This window comes from Vicugna pacos, chromosome 11, assembly GCF_048564905.1.
Source record: "Vicugna pacos chromosome 11, VicPac4, whole genome shotgun sequence".
Taxonomy (NCBI): domain Eukaryota; kingdom Metazoa; phylum Chordata; class Mammalia; order Artiodactyla; family Camelidae; genus Vicugna; species Vicugna pacos.
This window is the reverse complement of record NC_132997.1, coordinates 84666427-84675270: the sequence shown is the minus strand read 5'-3', so window position 1 is coordinate 84675270 and position 8844 is coordinate 84666427.

Sequence of the window (8844 nt, the reverse complement as noted above, 5' to 3'; positions counted from 1 at the left end):
TTAACAAAAATTAATCATTTTTACTGCCTCATCAAGACATTTCTTAAGTGAAACTGGCTTTGTTTTTTTTTTCCTGCAAGTGTGTGGCAGTGAAGAACATATACAAGTTCAACTTGGTGCCGCTGCCTTAATTCATACCAAGGTGGTAATCATTTTTACCCACCATTGCTTTTGCACTATGGGTGCAAACAGCAACATAGTGAAAAAGACACATGAAATCTCAATATTATTGTAAAAACAGTTTTGCCCTCATGGATCCCCTGAAAAGAACTCAGGTGCCCCAGGGAGCTATATGCCACACTTGGAAAGAACCACTGACTTACAGTAGCAACCCCAGAATTAGAGTGGTTTCTTTTTATTGTTGTTGATAGTTCTGGCAAAAGTCACAGGGAAGATTTTGATGGTCCCATGTCAACCATATTTCTCTCCCTGAATCAATTACTGTGAAGGGGAGGATTAGGCACTCTGATTGGCCAGGCCTGGATCATGTGAACACTTCTCTGAGAAGGAAGGGACAGATTTGTCCAAATCACAAAGGATGGGTTCCCATAAGAAGTGTTTCTCTTGAAGGAAGATGAGGGAAGAGATTCTACACAGGCAATTACAGCCCACCGTACAGTAATCTGGTAAGAGAAGTTGACAATAATCGTGTGGGCTATGGGACTAGGCCTGTTCCTGAGGGAGCCTGAGGCCAGCATCAGGCAGGAGGAGGGATCAAAGCTGAGGAGGAGGTTCCCAGAGAAGGAAGAGTCCTGCCCTTGAGGGCACCAGCTCCTGCAGCCAGTTTGGCAGCACATTAATTCAGCCCAACAGGCAGGACCAAGTGACTTCAGGTTTAGTCAAACTGTGTGTGTGTTTACCAGGGTGGTTGCTTCATTCATTCTGTGGCTCCCTCCAATGACAGTGGAGCTGTAACTGTTTATATGTCTCCTATCTTGGTCAGGCTTGACTCAGGAATTAGAACCCAGTGGGCCCTCAGGGGTAAGGGATGAGGCAAAGCAGAGGGGATTCAGGCATTAGAAGCTGAGGATGGAGAATGACTGTGTAGACTGCCTACAAGTTAAAGGAAACCACGTCACATCAGGCACTGCAGTTCTAAGATGGCATTTGCTCAAATGCAATTCTACCTGTCTTGGTTTTTTCACATTTACCATTTAACACTCTACCTCTTCTACTTGTTTATGCTCAGAATTACTGAAGCACTCAACTAATATAATCTATCAAGATAACAGATGATCAATTCAAGTATTCAACTCTAGTGACCAACTCTTCCCTTTGGAAAGACTCTTGCTTGGGTCTCCTCTATGTCACACTGTCTCAGGTTTCCTCCTGATTCCCTGGCTGCTTTTTCTCAGGCTGCTTTGCACATCTCTTTAGTGACAGTAATCTTTGAGGACTCAGCCATAAAACTTTCTTTCTTCTCAGTAGGCAGTATGATCTGTCCCCGTGCTCTCCATTCCTGCCACATTTCTTTCTTAAAACCCTCCTCCTTTCAACATGCACAAACACATTCTTTGTGTGCTAAATCCTCATCTATAGTTTCTTCAAGAGCCTAGGATAATCAGAGCAATTGGTAGGCTGCTGGCACCAAAGCCGTCATAAACCCACACATATACAGGAGGACTGAAAGCAGGTCATCTGGTTAACCAGATGTCCAGAGTGTGGGAGGGAGGGAGGGAGGGAGGGAGTGTGTGAGTGTGTGTGTGTGTGTGTGTGTGACAGAGAGAGAGACAGAAAGGGACTGTCTGCCTGCCTATTCATCTTTCAGATTGTTGTTTAAGTAAAAAAAAAAAAAAGTGTAAGACATTTGGAGAGGACCTAACTGCAGCTAGCCCCTTGAGAATGTGATTGCTCTATGAAATTTAATTGAGTAAATACATGAGTTCCTATGATGTGCCAGGCACACACAGTAGATGTTGTGAAGGTTATAAGGATGAGAAAGTCAGTGTCCCTCCCTGGGATGGGTTAGGGTGGGGGCACAAACACATACATGACTGTAGTCAGAATAAACCAGAATAAATTTAAGAGCCTCACTCTCCAGTCCCAGCATGTTGGTGAAATTTAAAGAATCTAAAAGTACTGTATTCATAATTTTAATAGGCACAATTTTTCACATTTTAACATTCCTGAAATCAAGCTGCATCTAACAAATGATTTGGTAACAATATACGTGTTAGGATTTAATTGACAGTGTTTTTTTCTTTCCTAGTTGTATGGAAAATAAAGATAAAATTTATAATTGATGCTGTCTTAGATTAGATGAAAAATATTATTTGAGTCAAAGAAATTTGAGAACAAATTTGTTATACACAGCAATGTCTTTAAATGCCTGTTTCTACTGCTTTTGGTTTCCAACTCTCTAATACCCTATAGCCGCCCAGAAGCCTCTCTTTCTCCATCCTGAACACTCTACTCTCCATCAAAACACGATGAAACTTCCCTGACATCTTCCCCAGAGAAAGTGTATTCTCTTTCTTCCTCTCGCTCCTGCTGTCTCTCCCTCCCTCCCCTCCTCTCCCTGGGAGTCAGTCTTACATGGCCCAGCCCCACTCCACTAGTTCTTCCCCAACCCTGCCTACTGACACATTTGTTTCTAATAAGAAGGAGGGCAAATGCCTGGAAGTTAGGATTTTCTTTAGCAAGGAAGGGGAAAGGCAAATTGGCTTTGAATAATTCCACAGAAATCATTCTTGAGGCAGGATCGAGAGCACAGGCAGTTAATCCCAGTGTGGGTTAAAGCAGAGCCGGTGTCCTGGGCTGCAGCAAAGGGCAGGACTGGAGTGTCGCCCAAGACGGAGCATCCTGGAAGGGCTCAGATTTTAGAACCTCCAACTGTGAGTGCTGTTCTCCAGAAGCTTCACGTACACACGCAGGCAGACCGGCACAAACACGTGCACACACGCACGTGGGCTTAAATAACTGCCCAAGGCTCTTCTGTCCCCCCTCACAAAACACCAGGAGGGAGGAAGGTGGGGCCAGGATGGCTGCCTGTTTTCCTGGGATGAAGAGGCCTGGGGAGGGAGGTTAGGCTGGCTGGCCTGAGGCCAGGGCACCCCAGGGGCAAGAGCCCTGACTCCTCCCCACCTCTTCCCAAATAAAAACTAACCACAAAAGGCTGAACAATGCACTAAAAGAGTGGCCTCCACTAGGTGGGAAAGGCCTCTTAGTTCTGGGGAGATGTGGAGCTGGAAGGAGGACGGATGGGCGGGAAGGTGACCTCTGGGGAGGAGATGATGCTTCCTTAGGACCTTGGAAAAAATAAGGGACCAGCTAGGATGATTTGCACGAGGAGTGGGGGGAGAGAATGAAAGGGCACCACTTTGGCCACCTGGCTAAGCTCTGGTATGTGGGTCCTCAGCTTCCAAGTTGTCCAGCAGCCACCCTCAGGGTTCTTGTGGCCAGACAAGGACCACTCGAGAGACTTTAGGAGGCCCTGATGATGAGGGCAGAATGCAACCTGGTGACTGGCTCCCACCTCCCGGAGCTGGATGCTGCTTCTGTGCCAGGATCAGACAAGATGCTGAGTGTGCCCTGCCCTTCGCAGAGCTCTGGGCAGTGGGAGTGTAGATAAGAAATGGGAGAGGCAGCAGAAGTCAAGATGGAATTGAGGAAATCAAGTGTCAACACAGGTGGAGCCAAAGTCCAATCTAATCTGCAAACCCTGAGACAGAGCTGCAGCCTAGGAATGGCCCAAGTCCTGCTCAGAGCTCGGAGCCTGTGGGAAAAGTCAGGGAGGCTTTATTTAGGAGTGGACTTGCAGGACCTTAGGTAGGTGAGAAGGAGGAGCCCTGAGAACCTCCCAAACCCCAAGGGATGGGAGCTGGGCCCATACTGTTTCCAAGCCTCCTTCTCTGCCCCTGATCTCTGCTGATTCCTGGCTGCAGGGTGTGTGTGTGGCTGGGAACAGGTCAGGTTTAATTATTAATCATCTGACCAGCCTAATCAGCCTAGATCAAGGCCTCTCTCTTCCAGGGCTGTGAAATCCCCACCCACTGGCCAGAGCCCCCTGTGCTTTCTAGACGCTAGGAGAGAGGGGTGTTGGAGGCTTCCTGCCGCCCCTGGGTCTTTAGCAGGCATTGATTAGGTGTGGGCACCAGGCAGGCAGGCATGGTTGCCCAGATGCAGGGTGAACCGAGGCCATCCACCCAGTGTTGACACAACCATCATAAATCGTGCTTTGTTCCCAGCTCTGCCCGGGAAGGTCCCTGAGAACTGGGTGGGCCTGGCTAGGTGGGGATGCAGAGTAAGGACAGATCGGTTTGGAGAGGGGATGCCCCTGGGGACACAGAGAGATGAGGCTGGCATAGGAAGCCCCACTCTGCGGCTGTAGAAGAATCCTACTGTTAAAAGGCTGAGCTTTGGGCAACACAAGCAGTCTGTGTCACCAACTCTCAGAGCCACCTCCCAGTCCCAGGTGGGCAGGGGGAAAGAAAAGATGGACAGGGCCAAAAGTGTGGTAGGGGGTTGGGGGAAGTTCTCCCTGGCTCTACACCAAGGACACACCTGCCTCCTACAGCCAGCTGGTGCCTGGACAGACACCTGGGGCTCAGGCCTCTGCTGCTACAGCCTGTCCCAGGGATGGCCAAGGGGGGTGCTTAGTCCTGTGATGGGCACAGGGCAGCAGGACACACTCCGTCTTGGTAGACTCAATGGCTAATGCAGAGACACACCTATAAACAGACCACAACAAGGCAACCTGATAAGGGCCATAAAAGAGAGGCCTCTGTGTGGGTGTATGGGCTGGGGAACTGTGTCCTGGGAGCAGCGTGGGAGCAGTAGCACACCTCTGGGGGGAGAACAAAGAGGGTCAAAGAAGGCTTCATAGAGACGGTAACACTCACCTAGAACGAATGTTTAAAAAAAAAAAGTGATAGTTTCCAAGTAGAAAAGAGAAGGGCGTCCCAGGCAGTGGGAAGACCATGGGCAAAACCTAGGCGCAGAGAAGGGGCCTCTTTGGGGATCAACACGTGGCCCGACCACAAGTGGAGGCCGTGGGGGTGCTGAGGTGGGTGGAGAAGAGGCCGGCGTTGAGAAGGTGCAGCTGATGCCAAGTTAAGGCACCCACACCAGAAGTGGGACCATAGAGGCCAGGATGGCACATGAGTAAGCCTGCTCCACGGACGTACCCATGTTTGCTCCTGAGTAGGGCTTGTCCTCCACAGACGGGCCCCAGCCAGGGTGGGAGGGTGGAAACAGGACCAGACTGCCCTGCAGGCCTGAGGCATGAGCACTGGGGCTGTGGGAAGTGCGGGGACAGAAGCCACCACCCCCGACTGTGACTGACCTAGAGTCCCGGCTCACGTCCCGCTTTCCTCCAACGGCCTCCGGCAAGCACAAGGACAGCTCAAGCACAGAGGGAGAAACGAAGTGGAGGAGGTGGACATTTGCCCAAGCTTGAGTGAGTTCATTGTGGGTTTGACACAGGGACTCAGGGGTTGTGAGGCCCAGCACAAGGACCTGCCCCTAAACAAGAAATTTCTGTCTCTCCTGGCCTGGCAGACTGCGGGCGAGGGTAAGAGATCTCAAGGGCGGGTCCTCTGCTCCCCTCCTCCCCAGGGCTGGTCCTTATCAGACAGGTTCGAGGTGCTTTCCCGGCTCAGCCTGAGGGAGACAGTGCTGCCCCATCTGGCTGGGATCCCTCCTGGCTGCGGTTGGCCCGTGGGGGAACCCCAAAGAGTAAATGCCCTCGAGATTTTCCTAGAACCCAGATTAGCAGGGCCCCCACCCAGAGTGCTCTATTCTCAGGTGGGTATGCCAAGCAGTCAGGTGATAGTGCTGACAGCAGCCTCCTTATCTTTATGGACATGGCTCCTGGAAGCTCAGCCAAATAACCAGAGACAATTTTAAAAGTTTAAAAAAAACTAACCAAAACCCCACCAACTCAAGCCAGTACACCAGCTCAGGTGGGCTAGGCAGGCACGAACAAAGACTGGGCCTTTGGACGCTGGTAGTGTCACCCTGACATCAGGAACCACTTTCACACAGACCAGGAAACACCCTAACGTCCTCTCCACAGGGGTCTCCGCTATGTTCCTCTCCAATATTGGGCTGTCAGCTACCCAAGGGTTTTCTCCAAGTCTCTCAGTGCCCCTGCTCATACCACAGGATAACTCTTCTAAAATATGGAGTCAAGTAGAACGACTTCCCCAGATATACTTGAATGCTCTCTCTCCTAACAAGGAGAGCCAAGTAACACAACAAGCTTCCTATTTTTGCCTTGGCTACCAGGAGGCTCCTGGTCATATCTCATTCTTACTCACCACCACTGTATCAGCCCTTACTGCTCACAGACTTGCTGCCTCCAGCCTTCCTCACCCCTCACTTAAAATTTGTCTGTTGCCTTAATCTGGTCAAACATGTCCTGTATTGCATTATCTCAACTTGTTGTTAAGCAGCGGCAGGTAGATAAAACGATGAGGTTTCACTCTGGAAGGAGGCGTTAAAAGTGCAACGTCTGGCCGGCATTTTGAGGCCGTGGGAAAGCTCCTTTTGATCACGTCCTTACACCTCGAAATTCCCCAAGAACAGAAAACAGGGTGTTGCCCTCCCCCTCCTGGAAGCAGAAGCAGCCCCTCAACCCCTGGCCCCCACCATCCTCTCACCCACTAGATCCAGCTCCCCTGGTGAACTGCTCCTGAGTGAGGAGAAGGAGAAGGAGAATGAGAAGGCCTTTCTCCAGCTGTATTCTAAGGAGGGGAAATGTTGAGATCCCTTTCAGGAACTTAACAATCAGGAGAGTCAGTCAAAAGCACCTGAGTCTGGCTAAATTAGGCTCTCCAATCCTCCCGAGCCAGCTGTTCCTGGCAGACCCAGGGTCTAGAGGTTTTAGGAAGAAGCAGGAAGACCCCAGCCCTGAGACAGACAGTAGAGCACAGTTGTTATAAGTGTGGTTTGAGTGTCACATGGACCTGGGTTTGAATCCCAACTATGCCACTTACTGGCCCGTCTCATCCTGGGCAAACCACTTTGCGTCTCTGAGCCCCGTTTTCCCCAACTATGAAATAGGAGAATAACAGTGCCTGTCTCTCAGGGTGTAAAGAGGCCAAGAGACTGTCCCCATAGAGTGCACACTGAGTGTGGTGTGCAGATGGGTTTAATAATCTGCAGGGCTAATCCTGGTATTCATGGTGGCTCATGGAGAGCAGGAGAGAGAATATGTGTGAACCCCATGGTTCCCTGCTGGCAGTGACATGCCCCTGGGGAATGCCCTTTCCCTGTGACTCCAGTCCCCCCAGAAGACCTGCTGACTGCACAGCGTTCTGCCCCGAGGGACCAGCCCACCACTGGATCTGCAGGAGTCTGCTTAGTAATCACAACGCATTCAGCCATTAATGAGCATAAAGAGACCATTGGAAGACTTTTGCCTAAGCACCGTAAATCTGAATTCAACTAAAAAATCCTGACATGTGTCCCAAACCCAGTCTGATGACCACTCCCCTACCAGCTCCCCCATCTCCATGTGCCACGGCCAGACTGTCTCCTGTCTTTAAGCCTTTTCCACACTGGAGTCTCCCCCACCTTGAATAGTCTCTATTCACATCTGTCCTGCCCTTCCCCCCAGTAAAAATAAATGTCGCTTCTATTCCAGGAGCTGCTGGGGAAGTCCCTGGTTGATTTGACATCTACAGCAGCATTTTTCAAACTGTGAGCAGTGAACTCCACCTGCACTGAGTCACTCACGAGGTTTGCTAAAATGCAAATGCCTCCCGTGACCTACTGAGACACGATCTCCACGGAGGGGGCTGGGAATCTCAAGTTCTGACAAGCTCCCCAGGTCACTCGGATCCACACAAAGCACAAAAACCAATGATTTGTCTTGTGTCTTTGCTGATTGCTGAAGTCCAGCTTGGGCTAGACCTGGAAAATTCATGGAATAATTTAACTGAAAGAATCTAAACTCCCCATGTGTTCTCAGTAGGACCACCCAGGAGACCTGGAACCTGTTCTTATCTTATGCCAATAAGGTGTGTTGCCTTAGGCAAGTCACTTCCTCTCTCTGGGCCTCCGTTTTCTCATCTGTAAAAGAGGAGCCAGGATTTGGGAGTTTGGGGGCCCATCTTGCTCTAATATGCTTGGAAAGCCACTTGGGATAGGCCTCTTTGTAGGACAGGAAGGGCTGGGAAGGAGGATGGGGAGCTGTTGGGGGAGAGCCCAGATGTCCCATCACCACCCAGGTGGACAGCCAACAGTTGCTACTGATGTTCAGAAGGGCACAGAGATCTCAGGCCAGGTGGGGCCAAGGTCGGTATCTAAGTGGCCCCACCTGAGGGGGACTGTGAGGAGCAACACGAGTGTCTAAGCCATGGCAGAGTCAGGCCGGGGCAATCTGGCACTGACCCCCGGGGAGAGGAAGGAGCCTAGAGAGTGGGTCTGAGTGTCAGGGCTCTGGCCGGTGGACTGGCTCAGAACCAGGTTCTAGGGCTCTTAGGAACATCAGAGAGAAATGGGAGTCCCCAGGCATGGCAGGGGACTGCAAGTCAGGGGGCCCCAGTAGGATGCCTCCACTGCACAGTTTCAGGGGTTCCATCTTACAGAATACAATTTGCATGGTGACTCCTGGAGTTGTGCCACATGGCAGGACATGCTGGGACTAGGCACTTAGGGCCACCCCCAGCCATCCTGGATCCTGAACTCAGGGCAGCAGGACACGCTCTAGGCCCACTCCCTGCTTTGGCCAGCTAGGGCGCAGCCCATACTGGCAGGGAAGGATGTTTCTCCACCCCTCCTGGTTGGCAACTGGAGGCCTGAGCTCAGCCCTTGATGGCCACAATAGGCGGGGGTGGGGTGCGGTGAGGGGAGCGGCAACAGGCTTGACGGGAACTTTCCTCAGATCTACAAATCTGC